Below are 16710 nucleotides of genomic sequence, written 5' to 3'. Positions count from 1 at the left end.
TACTTTTGACTAACTCCCACCACCTATCATTTGGAAATCACACACATGTTATAAAGTAGGTAATATTACAGATCAACCTGTGAGATATAATCAGAGGTATAAATTATCAGATAAGTATGATATTCGTCATTTCTCCGAAATGAGTTAATCGCCAATACATATCACAACATTTACCCACAAGTTACAAACGTTTCTGTATTTTATGCAAGTTGACCAAGTTGCTGATTGATTCATACCGACAGGTTGTTTCATAATAAACTTTGTCAGTTTACGACTAAACAACAGTCATGAACTGGATAACTCTGTGTAAGCTTGTGTGCCAAGGGAGCATCATTTTCATATACATCTCGATAAGCAAACCATAGGAGTTTTTCCCGTCAAATAATTGGAATACGTTGTATCACCTCAAATTAGGAAATCACTTGATAATTTATAGTAATTACAGAGTTCATGCCAGTAGTTCAAAAATTGATTAGGCAGCACATTTAGGACATTTATTACAGCAATGAAATACATCGGCCGCTAACTTTTAATTCTTCTTAAGTGGACATCTTGTTGATTCATGCACAGTGCATTGAAAGGAATTTTCATGCGCCACCATGAACTTACTGTAACTATCTATATCCAGAGAAAATAAAACAGGGGCACAGAAGTCGGGACAACAGAGAAATAACTACTAAAATATGTCAGCAAGGTATACCATAATGCATATGTCATTTGACTCATTGATGTAATGTTCATGTTGGATATATTCAAATTAGTTAGTGTTGACTGGAACAGTTACTATAATCTAACTTGTGCAATAAGATACACTTGCAGGTGCTACAACATTAAACGCATTTTTAGAAGAGCCGTACGGTGAACGAAGACTGGGAGTTATCACAGCTGGCATATGGATTGTGGTAGATTATTCCACAGTCCGGAGAATTCACAGGTAAAATAATTCATCAAAAGAGATGAGTTAGCATAAGTTTGTTTTACTAGTGAAAAGGACTTACGAGTGTTTTGATTAAAGTTTCTGCATATTGAATTACTTGACTGGATGTAGAGGATAGTTTATTAAGTATCTTGAAGAAGAGAATTAGATTTGGAGTCTCTTCTATAAAGAGCCAAACTCAAGTTCGGGTACATCTGGAATTATAATTCAAGGTACAATCAGTTCCAAGTATCGGGAGAGTAAACTATCTGTTCTGATTCCCACTATAACTCATTCTTCGTGCGCACATTACTAAGAATAAGCGCGTAATATGCTATGAGTGGTTGCACATAAAGTTTGATAGAAATGTTATAAAGATTTTGAGTTATGCAACACATAAGACGTTCAGACTATGAGATCTGTTCTAATGCCTGTCCAGAAACGACAAATCGTAGGAATACCTAAGTTTAAATTCTAATACTGTATGTTTAAAGCTCCAGCTGTATTTTCATCACTAATGTGCAACATTATTAAGCTCCATTCTGAAACAATTCAGCAATCTAGGAAAGCAGAACGTTTTGATCCCCGTAATGAGCACGTTTATCTACAACAAGTTGGTGACTAACGATGTCAAAACTTTAGAAATGTCAAAGTATAGCATTTAGACAAGATATCATTGGTTACGTTGAGACAACACCAAATTAAAGAAGTCAAAGTGGCAAGTATTACAAGATCGACTTCCAGAAATCGATTATGAGAATCATTGATAATTTCTCAGCGAGTAGTTAGTTAGAAAGTTCGTCACTAACAATTTTTCTAATAATCCTAGAGATGATTGCAGCAATGTTTATGGGCCGATAATTGTTCATGTCAATCTTATCTCTAACGTGGTTCAATAATATGCGGTTTCTCAACAGTAAGCATAAGTGGTGCACATGGGCTCCAAGGTCGTGAGGGAACAAATGGTGTATGAACCAATCATCGATCAACGGCTACCATGGGACTGCATCACCTGACGTTTCTCCACTGCCTTGTGCAAGCAAGCAGCATCACAGCTCACGCAAAAAACAAGTAAATTGTGTGGCACATATGTATTCTGTGCCCATTTACCAGTTACTAGTCACCCACATAACTCTTGACTCAGTGCCACTCAGTAATTATTACCATTCGTATAAATACCACTGAAGAGGTCTGCTATAATTTTAGGGGCGTATATGAAGGTGCTGTTATACAGGATGCATCGCAAATGAAAATGTTGAGTTGCTTTAACGCGTTTATTGAAAAGGAGAATTACGTTTTGCACTTCTGAGCTGGCATTAATTGCTAACAGCAACTCAATAATGGCTTTTAACCTGTGCTTCTCTCTAATTTGGTTAAACACTATTGTTATTTGCTCAACTGTCGCGAGCTGACGATCAGATAGAATGTGTCGATGGCATCCTAGAGACCTATACATGAGAAAAAGTTATCCAAGTCAGAGAAGTTAACCAGTGGGCTGAGGACGTCCCAGTCAGCATGCTTATAGTACGTATATGGACGGAGTTTTGTCTGGCTCGGTTATGAGAGGGATGGATAGGGAGGGCACAGAGAACTACTTTCTTTTCACTGTTCTTCAACTCATTGTATAATTGTACAGGTAGTGGGATGACATCTCTATTAAATATTAGATCAAGTATATTATCACTCTCACTGCGACCAGAAGTGTATGTTAATGGTTAGCGGAAATTCGTCATGACTGACAACTACCGGCAACCCAGTTCATTCCAGGGCAACATGAATCCCTTGAAGTATTGTAGTTTGGAGCGGATGCATGTGTAAATGCATTGACTATCAACTCATCCAAATTACCCGAACTTTTGGAGACACGTTGGTATTCTGCGGTCTTTCCTAAATCAGCCCTGCTTACACGACGGTGATGGTGTCCGTCTTGTACGACGTTTGAACGAATTCTGATCATATAGCCACCTCAATTATTATTAAGGTAAAACATGATGTCGGTGTGCAAATTATTGTACGCTAAAGACATTGTAATATTCTTGCGATTAGGTCTGGAACCAGAAGGTTCTGTATATACTTTCTTATAACATGGTATAGACGTATTAGTATTAACTGTTTTTAAGAGCTTTCACGCTAGAACTAGGTAGTTGGGCATGAGTTTCTAATGTTTTGCTGAAAGATTTCGAATTAATGTCGCCATTGTACATGCATTGGTTGCCTGAGGTCACTACATACATTTGAGGCAATTTAGCATTCTTCGTTGGTAATTCAGAGTGTTGGCGAACATGAGACAGTTTAACAGCATAAGTGGGTCCTCATGCTGATGAGGAAGGATTTGTTGTAATCTCAACAGCATTATGTTCGTTTGAGGTACGCTACTGCGGTTTCATGCGAGACGATACGACCAATCCTAAACTTTGTTAGTGTACTGAATAGCCGTTCGGATCCCTTCAGCTATTCAACAAATAAACGTGAATCGAATTTAAACAAGATAGGGTAAATCTACATATGGCGCATTACATTAGAGCGAATACATTCATATGGACTGTCTTGAAGTTCAACGGTTTTTGAAAACCAAATTCCTAACACACTCACACACAAATCCAAGGGTGATTTCGCTAGGTATATTATAGATAATCACGTTATTTTGAGAGACAATTCACTTAGCAACTTCGCCGGCGATGAAATCGATATCAGGTTGTAATTTCAAGTCCTTCAGGAACTACATCCACTAACAGTAGCATTTTGAGTGGCGATAGTGTATGTATTTCTTGGATCACACGAGGAGTTTTGGATTCTTCAGAAGCGCGAATAAACTGAATTGACCTTCACCAAACACCAAGAAACCCACATTCACGGATTTCTCCCGACAGACTACAAACAGCGAACACTACCTACCCTAATCAAAATATCTACCCAATAACACCAACTAAATATGCGAATTCGGATACATCGACAGAGACAAAGGATCATTACTAAGCGACATTCCTTATGATATTCAAGATTTATATCAGGCTCATCATACAAAAGAGTAAACCATATCGTTTAATCAATTAGTTAAAATATTGTGGTAAACAACAATTTAGTACAATCATTAACATTTCTAAATACAACAACTGAGGTCATCAGACTGATGTTTCTCAAAATCACACTCTCACATAGTGTACACTATTATTATCATCATCATTTGTGTTAACCTTGAGAAATATGTTTCATATGTGAAAACGCATATTAGATTAGAAGAACACAAATAGTAAATGTGATGATTCTATGTGACATTCAAACACGTATTCCTGACTGAATCGTCAAGTAACAGTCGTTTATGTGAACAGATTTGAGAGGACGAAAGTAGTGCATGTTGTGTTCATGTCAAAGTGATACGGTTCATCGAGAATAACATCTTCTTGTTGAACATTATTATCTTCTAGATCACTTCAACCATACTTTCTAGCTGTGAAACTCACTATAGTCTTGAGTTAAATAGAGGTGTAAGAGCTGAGTGTCCAGTTGACCATAATAGACACGACAAAATGAAAACAATTAATGCAACGAATAACCAGTGATAATGAATGTGGTACTAAAATCACTCACCACTATCTCACTTAGTATCACCAATTAGCACGTTGAAGACAATGAAGAGGCATAAAATCATAATATGTCCATTACTCAATCGAGGTTAATGAAGCCGTAGAAACTCGGCAGTAAATTATGGGCGAATTCTGAAAACTGGAATGGAGTATAATTATATGTATTCTTATTGTATAAGTGTCCAGCAATTCGATTACGTATATTCACATCCTTCTTATTGTAAGTTTTCTTTCGATCCACAGACCATTATAATATGATTTACTTTCAAAAAGTGTTAGGTCTCGATGAGCATAATGAATGGTAACTTTGGGATCCATTCATGGACCAATACTATGAGTATATATTTTTATCGTATAATCGTTAAATAACTAAACTATTCATAATCATATTCTTCTTATTATAATCCTAATTTTGACCTATGAACCATTATTATACGTTTTACCATTCTTGAATTATGTCCAGTCTATTAGTCACTGCCTCCCACATTCACAGCCACTTTTGGTCAGATAATGTACAAATGTTATTTTCTATTTTATGGTACGTTGTGGTCTGCTTGATTGGTGTATATACACCTACTATGTTTGAAATACATGATTCATATTTCAGAAGCAGAGATTAGCGTCTTGGACTTTAATGGCTGGGCTAGGCGGAAAGCAGGACCAATCAGAACTCTAGGCTGCTCGCACATGTTTTATGCCACACTGTTTCGTTCGATAATTCACTGCTTCTGATTGGCGGTATCATTAGGTATACATTAACAGGGCACACAGTCCAGAAGTTATAACACAAGGTTATGCCCACAACCATGTTCTTTGTATTTTCATAGCTTATACTCATTCAGATATGTTGAAAAAGATGAAACGTATTAGGACATTTATCCAGCATTTACTCCATCTCATTCAGTAATTTGTACGTCATTCATAGTATTCTGACTTGTTTTTACATTACTGTCCTTCAATTTATCTAATCCATATTTATTTCTGATCATTAATCTTACAATTCCATTCAATACGTAGAGCTATTAAAATTCACATGTTATTCTTTTCTCAGCGAAAGGTATCGCTGTACATCTGACCGGATTTCGGATGAATAAGCTGGATAATATAACTGTGGAAACTTAAGGGAATGACAAAACGTTCATTTATTTTGTACAGTTTGACCTACTATAAACATATTTCTGTTAAAGTCTGTGAAAGCCACTTCATTTGGAATGCTTTATGTTAGATCCATTTTGAAGATTTTTGTGTGTGAAAATCCCTCCTGTATACACTTGCAGTTTGTTCCTACTGATTCCTTTAGTTGTACATTTTGTTAGTCGTTTTGATTATATTTGACTTGTTAATATTTGTATTTCATTAGAGTTTCTATTTTTCTTACGCCTTCACTAAGTTTTCGTGTTTCTTCCTGAATTGCATTTATGTTGTTTGACATGATACTTAGTCTTGGCAGCAGATATATTGGTTTGTTCCTCCTCTTGATTGTGTTGCTTGTATTGACTGGAATTGTGCCTTTCATTGACTGTGAATTGAGACATTCTTCCAGAATTGGAAACACTCTGTGTTATAAAGCAACCAAATATTATCTTTTGAATGAATCTGTGCGTGATCTAGCCAGACAGGATAGAATAACACTGATTTGTTGTGATTGGTAGTTTTCTCGCATCCTTTATCAACTTCGTTATTTATTGTAATCTAGATCTGATTAATTGAACAATTATTGGTTGAATAGCTGGGTGATCATATTTGTTTAGGTAACGATGTGCATTCAACTTTATGATGAATATTAGAACCGTCATTTTACCCAATTACTTTGTTTTTGACTTTAATCGGGCAAGGGCGCGTATCTAACCCACCTAGACAGCTATTCTTCAGTCCAAACCTTTGTTTGGATCTTTCAGTTTATATGAAATAGCTACATTAGCTGGCATTGAGCATAAACATACGTCATTATAATAGCTACTAAAATATATGATTGTTGGTTGACATTTGCATTTTGAATTATTCTAATTCAAACATAGAATTATTCATTGAATAACATTAAGGTTGAATGAAGAAAGCTAACGTTCTATGTATGACATATTTTGCAACGTAAAACTTGTCGTCGTACTATATTTTAGTCTTCATTCGTTCATCTTAATAGTTTCTACCTTCTAAGTTTCATTGAGAAACCATAATGTCACAAGAGAACAGTAAATTAAAAAAGTGATCTAAACGCCTTAGAATTATCAGCATTGGGTTGTGGAGATTTGTCAGAGTTTGATGGAGTTCACGGATCGATGAATGTTAGATCACCATTGGAAACCTGGAGGCATTTGATAGCAGTTTAGTCCTAGTATGGGACTCTTCAGCAGTGCGCATCCACGACCTGTCACTCCGTATGTGTGCACAAATATTTCCGTAACATCCTGAAAACTCGTTTTAAGCACAGAATTCTGGTTAGTATATTCCTGAGCAGTTTCAAGTAATCTTGTACTTATAAAATACCTTGAAAAACAAACTTGGTTAATTTTATCAAGTTTCTATTATAGAAAATTGAGTTTAGTTTTAACCGACTAAACCTCCAAAATATAATCACTTGACATCTCCAGATAAACAAATTTTATTCTGTGTCACCATAGTTCACCGATAATGAGGAAGCATTTCGTGCCAACAATTTAAAACACTAAATATTATCTCACGTGGATGATGAACTCGTGTCAATGTCACTCAAGTTGTTTGCTTTATAATCACGAAAACGACTTGTTACATAATTGAGTATATCCAATGTCATCTAGACTAATGTGCATTTATTTGGAATAGTGTTTTGTTTTAAAGGATTAACTTGATGTTGGAATCCGTGCAATAACAATTTACACTCTACATTCCATGAATTGATTACCCACCTTAAACTAACAATGTACATGCAATGAGTCTGAAGTTTATAATCTCTAGTGGATTAGATTTCAACTAAACCTCATCTTTACACACAACTTCGCACTGATTCGGCAGTAGTGCATAGTAATTTTGTAAATAATTGTCACAAATATTGAAGTGATGATGCAGACACTGATTTTGATCCAGTTCGTTTCAAAACGACAGCGTTTGATAAATCTCATCACTAACATTCAGCAGGATTGGAATGGGTTGAACTGACGTTCCTAAGCAGGTATGGCCTTACAACTTCGCTGCAAGAAGTGTAAACATGCAATTGACGTTGAAGTTTTGATATACCGTCGCGTTTGAACAGTGTGTTTACGAAACATATTCCGATTTTCTGCCCCTTAATTGTCTTCAATTTTATCGTTGACATTCCGGTCAACTTATTTTATACACAAAACAACTTGGTAATGACAACTGTGATGGAGTACATGAATTTTCCGTTCTGACCTGTTGATAGCCGAGTTCAAATATGATAGCTTTGCTCAATTTCCACTGAAAGCTGAAAGGAAGTAGTAGTACTCTGTGGCGAAATAGAGGGTTTTTACAAAACTATGGAAATGAAGTGAAACGGGCAAAAATGAGAAACTCAGTTTTTGATGCTCTGAGTATGGGGAGTAATTCGGTCCGTCCTCTATCCTCAGGAGACATGAGACTATGCACTGAAGAAACAACTCATGACGAGCTGAATATAATCCGACAAACCCGTCTGAAGTATGAGTTGAAATTTCACCATTCTATCTATTAATTATTACCTCACATAATAGAATGTTATTCATTATTTCGACTCAATATCATATCAGTTCTTCCAATTGAATGAGTTCGAATATCTTTGCTATTTTTGTAAAACTTCTCTGAATAACCAGAGGCTACTAGCCGTCCAATAAATCACACATAAAACCCACTGTATAGCTTCATCTACCCATATCGTCAGGAAGGAAACTTGAGTCATTTAAACGTCGTCATTCGTTTCAGTGCTAATGAATTGGTGATACTAAGTGAGATAGTGGTGAGTGATTTTAGTACCACATTCATTATCACTGGTTATTCGTTGCATTAATTGTTTTCATTTTGTCGTATCTATTATGGTCAACTGGGCACTCAGCTCTTACACCTCTATTTAACTCAAGACTATAGTGAGTTTCACAGCTAGAAAGTATGGTTGAAGTGATCTAGAAGATAATAATGTTCAACAAGAAGATGTTATTCTCGATGAACCGTATCACTTTGACATGAACACAACATGCACTACTTTCGTCCTCTCAAATCTGTTCACATAAACGACTGTTACTTGACGATTCAGTCAGGAATACGTGTTTGAATGTCACATAGAATCATCACATTTACTATTTGTGTTCTTCTAATCTAATATGCGTTTTCACATATGAAACATATTTCTCAAGGTTAACACAAATGATGATGATAACAATAGTGTACACTATGTGAGAGTGTGATTTTGAGAAACATCAGTCTGATGACCTCAGTTGTTGCATTTAGAAATGTTAATGATTGTACTAAATTGTTGTTTACCACAATATTTTAACTAATTAATTAAACGATATGGTTTACTCTTTTGTATGATGAGCCTGATATAAATCTTGAATATCATAAGGAATGTCGCTTAGTAATGATCCTTTGTCTCTGTCGATGTATCCGAATTCGCATATTTAGTTGGTGTTATTGGGTAGATATTTTGATTAGGGTAGGTAGTGTTCGCTGTTTGTAGTCTGTCGGGAGAAATCCGTGAATGCGGGTTTCTTGGTGTTTGGTGAAGGTCAATTCAGTTTATTCGCGCTTCTGAAGAATCCAAAACTCCTCGTGTGATCCAAGAAATACATACACTATTGCCACTCAAAATGCTACTGTTAGTGGATGTAGTTCCTGAAGGACTTGAAATTACAACCTGATATCGATTTCATCGCCGGCGAAGTTGCTAAGTGAATTGTTTCTCAAAATAACGTGATTATCTATAATATACCTAGCGAAATCACCCTTGGATTTGTGTGTGAGTGTGTTAGGAATTTGGTTTTCAAAAACCGTTGAACTTCAAGACAGTCCATATGAATGTATTCGCTCTAATGTAATGCGCCATATGTAGATTTACCCTATCTTGTTTAAATTCGATTCACGTTTATTTGTTGAATAGCTGAAGGGATCCGAACGGCTATTCAGTACACTAACAAAGTTTAGGATTGGTCGTATCGTCTCGCATGAAACCGCAGTAGCGTACCTCAAACGAACATAATGCTGTTGAGATTACAACAAATCCTTCCTCATCAGCATGAGGACCCACTTATGCTGTTAAACTGTCTCATGTTCGCCAACACTCTGAATTACCAACGAAGAATGCTAAATTGCCTCAAATGTATGTAGTGACCTCAGGCAACCAATGCATGTACAATGGCGACATTAATTCGAAATCTTTCAGCAAAACATTAGAAACTCATGCCCAACTACCTAGTTCTAGCGTGAAAGCTCTTAAAAACAGTTAATACTAATACGTCTATACCATGTTATAAGAAAGTATATACAGAACCTTCTGGTTCCAGACCTAATCGCAAGAATATTACAATGTCTTTAGCGTACAATAATTTGCACACCGACATCATGTTTTACCTTAATAATAATTGAGGTGGCTATATGATCAGAATTCGTTCAAACGTCGTACAAGACGGACACCATCACCGTCGTGTAAGCAGGGCTGATTTAGGAAAGACCGCAGAATACCAACGTGTCTCCAAAAGTTCGGGTAATTTGGATGAGTTGATAGTCAATGCATTTACACATGCATCCGCTCCAAACTACAATACTTCAAGGGATTCATGTTGCCCTGGAATGAACTGGGTTGCCGGTAGTTGTCAGTCATGACGAATTTCCGCTAACCATTAACATACACTTCTGGTCGCAGTGAGAGTGATAATATACTTGATCTAATATTTAATAGAGATGTCATCCCACTACCTGTACAATTATACAATGAGTTGAAGAACAGTGAAAAGAAAGTAGTTCTCTGTGCCCTCCCTATCCATCCCTCTCATAACCGAGCCAGACAAAACTCCGTCCATATACGTACTATAAGCATGCTGACTGGGACGTCCTCAGCCCACTGGTTAACTTCTCTGACTTGGATAACTTTTTCTCATGTATAGGTCTCTAGGATGCCATCGACACATTCTATCTGATCGTCAGCTCGCGACAGTTGAGCGAATAACAATAGTGTTTAACCAAATTAGAGAGAAGCACAGGTTAAAAGCCATTATTGAGTTGCTGTTAGCAATTAATGCCAGCTCAGAAGTGCAAAACGTAATTCTCCTTTTCAATAAACGCGTTAAAGCAACTCAACATTTTCATTTGCGATGCATCCTGTATAACAGCACCTTCATATACGCCCCTAAAATTATAGCAGACCTCTTCAGTGGTATTTATACGAATGGTAATAATTACTGAGTGGCACTGAGTCAAGAGTTATGTGGGTGACTAGTAACTGGTAAATGGGCACAGAATACATATGTGCCACACAATTTACTTGTTTTTGCGTGAGCTGTGATGCTGCTTGCTTGCACAAGGCAGTGGAGAAACGTCAGGTGATGCAGTCCCATGGTAGCCGTTGATCGATGATTGGTTCATACACCATTTGTTCCCTCACGACCTTGGGGCCCATGTGCACCACTTATCCTTACTGTTGAGAAACCGCATATTATTGAACCACGTTAGAGATAAGATTGACATGAACAATTATCGGCCCATAAACATTGCTGCAATCATCTCTAGGATTATTAGAAAAATTGTTAGTGACGAACTTTCTAACTAACTACTCGCTGAGAAATTATCAATGATTCTCATAATCGATTTCTGGAAGTCGATCTTGTAATACTTGCCACTTTGACTTCTTTAATTTGGTGTTGTCTCAACGTAACCAATGATATCTTGTCTAAATGCTATACTTTGACATTTCTAAAGTTTTGACATCGTTAGTCACCAACTTGTTGTAGATAAACGTGCTCATTACGGGGATCAAAACGTTCTGCTTTCCTAGATTGCTGAATTGTTTCAGAATGGAGCTTAATAATGTTGCACATTAGTGATGAAAATACAGCTGGAGCTTTAAACATACAGTATTAGAATTTAAACTTAGGTATTCCTACGATTTGTCGTTTCTGGACAGGCATTAGAACAGATCTCATAGTCTGAACGTCTTATGTGTTGCATAACTCAAAATCTTTATAACATTTCTATCAAACTTTATGTGCAACCACTCATAGCATATTACGCGCTTATTCTTAGTAATGTGCGCACGAAGAATGAGTTATAGTGGGAATCAGAACAGATAGTTTACTCTCCCGATACTTGGAACTGATTGTACCTTGAATTATAATTCCAGATGTACCCGAACTTGAGTTTGGCTCTTTATAGAAGAGACTCCAAATCTAATTCTCTTCTTCAAGATACTTAATAAACTATCCTCTACATCCAGTCAAGTAATTCAATATGCAGAAACTTTAATCAAAACACTCGTAAGTCCTTTTCACTAGTAAAACAAACTTATGCTAACTCATCTCTTTTGATGAATTATTTTACCTGTGAATTCTCCGGACTGTGGAATAATCTACCACAATCCATATGCCAGCTGTGATAACTCCCAGTCTTCGTTCACCGTACGGCTCTTCTAAAAATGCGTTTAATGTTGTAGCACCTGCAAGTGTATCTTATTGCACAAGTTAGATTATAGTAACTGTTCCAGTCAACACTAACTAATTTGAATATATCCAACATGAACATTACATCAATGAGTCAAATGACATATGCATTATGGTATACCTTGCTGACATATTTTAGTAGTTATTTCTCTGTTGTCCCGACTTCTGTGCCCCTGTTTTATTTTCTCTGGATATAGATAGTTACAATAAGTTCGTGGTGGCGCATGAAAATTCCTTTCAATGCACTGTGCATGAATCAACAAGATGTCCACTTAAGAAGAATTAAAAGTTAGCGGCCGATGTATTTCATTGCTGTAATAAATGTCCTAAATGTGCTGCCTAATCAATTTTTGAACTACTGGCATGAACTCTGTAATTACTATAAATTATCAAGTGATTTCCTAATTTGAGGTGATACAACGTATTCCAATTATTTGACGGGAAAACTCCTATGGTTTGCTTATCGAGATGTATATGAAAATGATGCTCCCTTGGCACACAAGCTTACACAGAGTTATCCAGTTCATGACTGTTGTTTAGTCGTAAACTGACAAAGTTTATTATGAAACAACCTGTCGGTATGAATCAATCAGCAACTTGGTCAACTTGCATAAAATACAGAAACGTTTGTAACTTGTGGGTAAATGTTGTGATATGTATTGGCGATTAACTCATTTCGGAGCAATGACGAATATCATACTTATCTGATAATTTATACCTCTGATTATATCTCACAGGTTGATCTGTAATATTACCTACTTTATAACATGTGTGTGATTTCCAAATGATAGGTGGTTGGAGTTAGTCAAAAGTAAAATATAGACAGAGAGTTTTGAACTAACTATCCTACATCACTAAGTCAGACCATCTAGCTTTGCTGTTGCAACACAAATTTCCTCAGACAGATCTGTAAGCCTACAGGAGCATTCTTCAAACCAACTGCAACAGTCTGACAATCTCATTTATGGATTTTGTGTTTCCTCTAAGTAATTAATTAGAAAAAGTACACATTGGTTAATCGTAAGAACAAAAATTTACTCTGAAGAGTTCCTTTTAATTATTTGATTGAAACACGATACCATCACTCAAATACACATTTTTTACCTTCTTTTCTGTGGGAATTTATTCACGCCATTCTACAATTACATTACATGAGTTCACGGTGCCTTGAATTGTCCAACCTGATCATGTTTGGGAAATCGATCAAACACGTGAACATGAAATGAAATAGCTTTTGAAATGATTTCAGAATAGGGAATCTATGAAAGAAACCAGGAACAATATAAAAGTTTAAGTTCATGTAGTCTAGCCTGAAGTCCCTCCGGGGGCTACTGCCTGTCCCAAGCCCGGGTAAAGGAGGAGGGTTGGGCATGGGGTTAGCGTCCCCATCCCGTAGAAAACTAACTCGCTAAAAAAACGCTAACCAGAAAAAATTATTCAAACCTTTTAAACTCTGCCCTGGGAGTCAGAAGGTCTTCATTTAGAAGAATAATGACGCCTCATGATGAAAGCCGAATTCCTTCGGAAGTTACGAGGCCGATGCCCCTTCTGACAACCAGAGCGACTATTTATTTAGGTACATGGAATGTTCGTACATTGTGGGATACCGGGAGAGCCTTCCAAATTGCTGCCGAAATGAGAAGATACAACCTAGAGGTACTTGGGATCAGTGAAACACATTGGACACAAGTTGGACAACAACGACTAACTACAGGAGAGCTCCTGTTATACTCCGGACATGAAGAAGAAAATGCACCACATACACAAGGAGTTGCATTGATGCTGTCCAAACAAGCACAAAATACACTTATAGGATGGGAATCTCATGGATCAAGGATCATCAAAGCCTCCTTCAAAACAAAGAAAGAGGGTATTTTAATGAACATCATCCAATGCTATGCGCATACATACGACTACAATGAAGACGCTAGAGATCAATTCCACGATAGGCTGTTATCAATCATCGAGAAGTGCCCAACAAAGGACCTGACCATTCTGATGGGAGATTTCAACGCCAAGGTTGGAACGGACAACACTGGATATGAAGACATCATGGGACGACACGGACTGGGAGAAAGGAACGAAAATGGTGAGAGATTTGCAAATCTATGTGCCTTCAATAAGCTGGTCATAGGCGGCACCATATTCCCACATAAACGCATACACAAAACCACATGGACTTCACCGGATCACTATACACAAAACCAAATCGACCATATTTGCATCAACAAAACGTTCAGGAGGACTATAGAGGACGTAAGAACCAAGAGAGGAGCTGATATAGCATCAGATCATCACTTGCTGATCGCCAAGATGAAATTGAAACTCAAGAAGCACTGGACAACGGGGCGGACAATATCACAAAAGTTCAATACGGCCTTTCTTCAGGATACTAACAAACTCAACAAATTCAAGATAGTCCTCAGCAATAAGTTCCAGGCCTTTCATGATCTACTCAATGGAGAAGGAACTACTGTGGAGAGCAACTGGAAGGGGATCAAAGAGGCAATCACTTCAACATGTCATGAGGTCCTGGGTCACAAGAAGCACCATCACAAGGAATGGATCACTGTTGATACACTGGATAAGATTCAAGAAAGGAGGAACAAGAAGGCAATAATCAATACCAGCCGAACAAGAGCAGAAAAAGCCAAGGCACAAGCTGAATACACAGAAGTAAACAAACAGGTGAAGAGGAGCATCAAAACCGACAAACGTAAATATGTGGAAAATTTAGCAACGACGGCGGAAAAGGCTGCAAGAGAAGGAAACATGAGACAATTGTATGACACGACAAAGAAACTCTCTGGAAATCGCCGCAAACCAGAACGACCAGTGAAAAGCAAGGAAGGCGAGGTAATCACCAACATTGAAGAGCAAGGAAACAGGTGGGTAGAACACTTCAAAGAACTCTTGAATCGACCAGCTCCACTGAACCCACCCAACATCGAAGCAGCACCCACGGACCTCCCAATCTATGTTGGCCCACCAACAATTGAAGAAATCAGCATGGCCATCAGACAAATCAAGAGTGGCAAAGCAGCAGGACCGGACAGCATCCCAGCAGAGGCACTAAAAGCAGACGTAGCGGCAACTGCAAGGATACTCCACATTCTCTTCAATAAGATTTGGGATGAGGAACAAGTACCAAAAGACTGAAAAGAAGGACTTTTGATCAAAATACCGAAGAAAGGCGATCTCAGCAAGTGTGATAACTACAGGGGCATCACTCTTCTCTCAATACCGGGAAAAGTCTTCAACAGGGTATTGTTAAACAGGATGAAGGACTGCGTAGACGCCCAACTTCGAGACCAACAGGCAGGATTCCGTAAGGATAGATCGTGTACAGACCAAATCGCAACTCTGCGGATCATTGTGGAACAATCAATTGAATGGAATTCACCACTCTACATCAACTTCATTGATTACGAAAAGGCATTCGATAACGTGGACAGAACAACACTATGGAAACTTCTTCGACACTACGGCGTGCCTCAGAAGATAGTCAATATCATACAGAACTCATATGATGGATTAAACTGCAAAATTGTGCATGGAGGACAGTTGACAAAGTCGTTCGAAGTGAAGACCGGTGTTAGGCAAGGTTGCTTACTCTCACCCTTTCTCTTTCTCCTGGTGATCGACTGGATCATGAAGACGTCAACGTCTGAAGGGAAGCGCGGGATACAATGGACATCTAAGATGCAGTTGGATGATCTAGACTTCGCAGACGATCTGGCCCTTCTATCCTAAACGCAACAACAGATACAGGAGAAGACGAACAGTGTGGCAGCAGCCTCAGCACCAGTAGGTCTCAATATACACAAAGGGAAAAGCAGGATTCTACGATACAACACAGAATGCACCAATCCAATCACAATTGACGGAGAAGATTTGGAAGATGTAAAAACCTTTACGTATTTGGGCAGCATCATTGATGAACAGGGTGGATCTGATGCAGATGTGAAGGCGCGGATCGGCAAAGCAAGAGCAGCATATTTACAACTGAGGAACATCTGGAACTCAAAGCAACTGTCAACCAACACCAAGGTCAGGATTTTCAATACAAATGTCAAGACAGTTCTACTATATGGGGCAGAAACCTGGAGAACTACAAAAGCCATCATCCAGAAAATACAGGTGTTTATTAACAACTGTCTACGCAAAATACTTCAGATCCATTGGCCGGACACTATTAGCAACAATCTACTGTGGGAGAGAACAAACCAGATCCCAGCGGAGGAAGAAATCAGGAAGAAGCGCTGGAAGTGGATAGGACACACATTGAGGAAAACACCCAACTGCGTCACAAGACAAGCCCTCACATGGAATCCTCAAGGACAAAGGAAAAGAGGAAGACCAAAGAACACTTTACGCCGAGAAATGCAAATAGACATGAGAAAAATGAACAAGAATTGGACGGAACTAGAAAAGAAGGCCCAGGACAGAGTGGGTTGGAGAATTCTGGTCGGCGGCCTATGATCCATTGGGAGTAACAGGCGTAAGTAAGTAAGTAAGTAAGTCTAGCCTGAATGTATGCAAAAGCATCTAGACAATGATAACTGAGATATTATTCTAGCAGCATTTTACCGAAGTA

This window comes from Schistosoma haematobium, chromosome 2, assembly GCF_000699445.3.
Source record: "Schistosoma haematobium chromosome 2, whole genome shotgun sequence".
Taxonomy (NCBI): domain Eukaryota; kingdom Metazoa; phylum Platyhelminthes; class Trematoda; order Strigeidida; family Schistosomatidae; genus Schistosoma; species Schistosoma haematobium.
The sequence above is the reverse complement of the archived record's forward strand: the minus strand, read 5'-3'. Positions refer to the sequence as shown.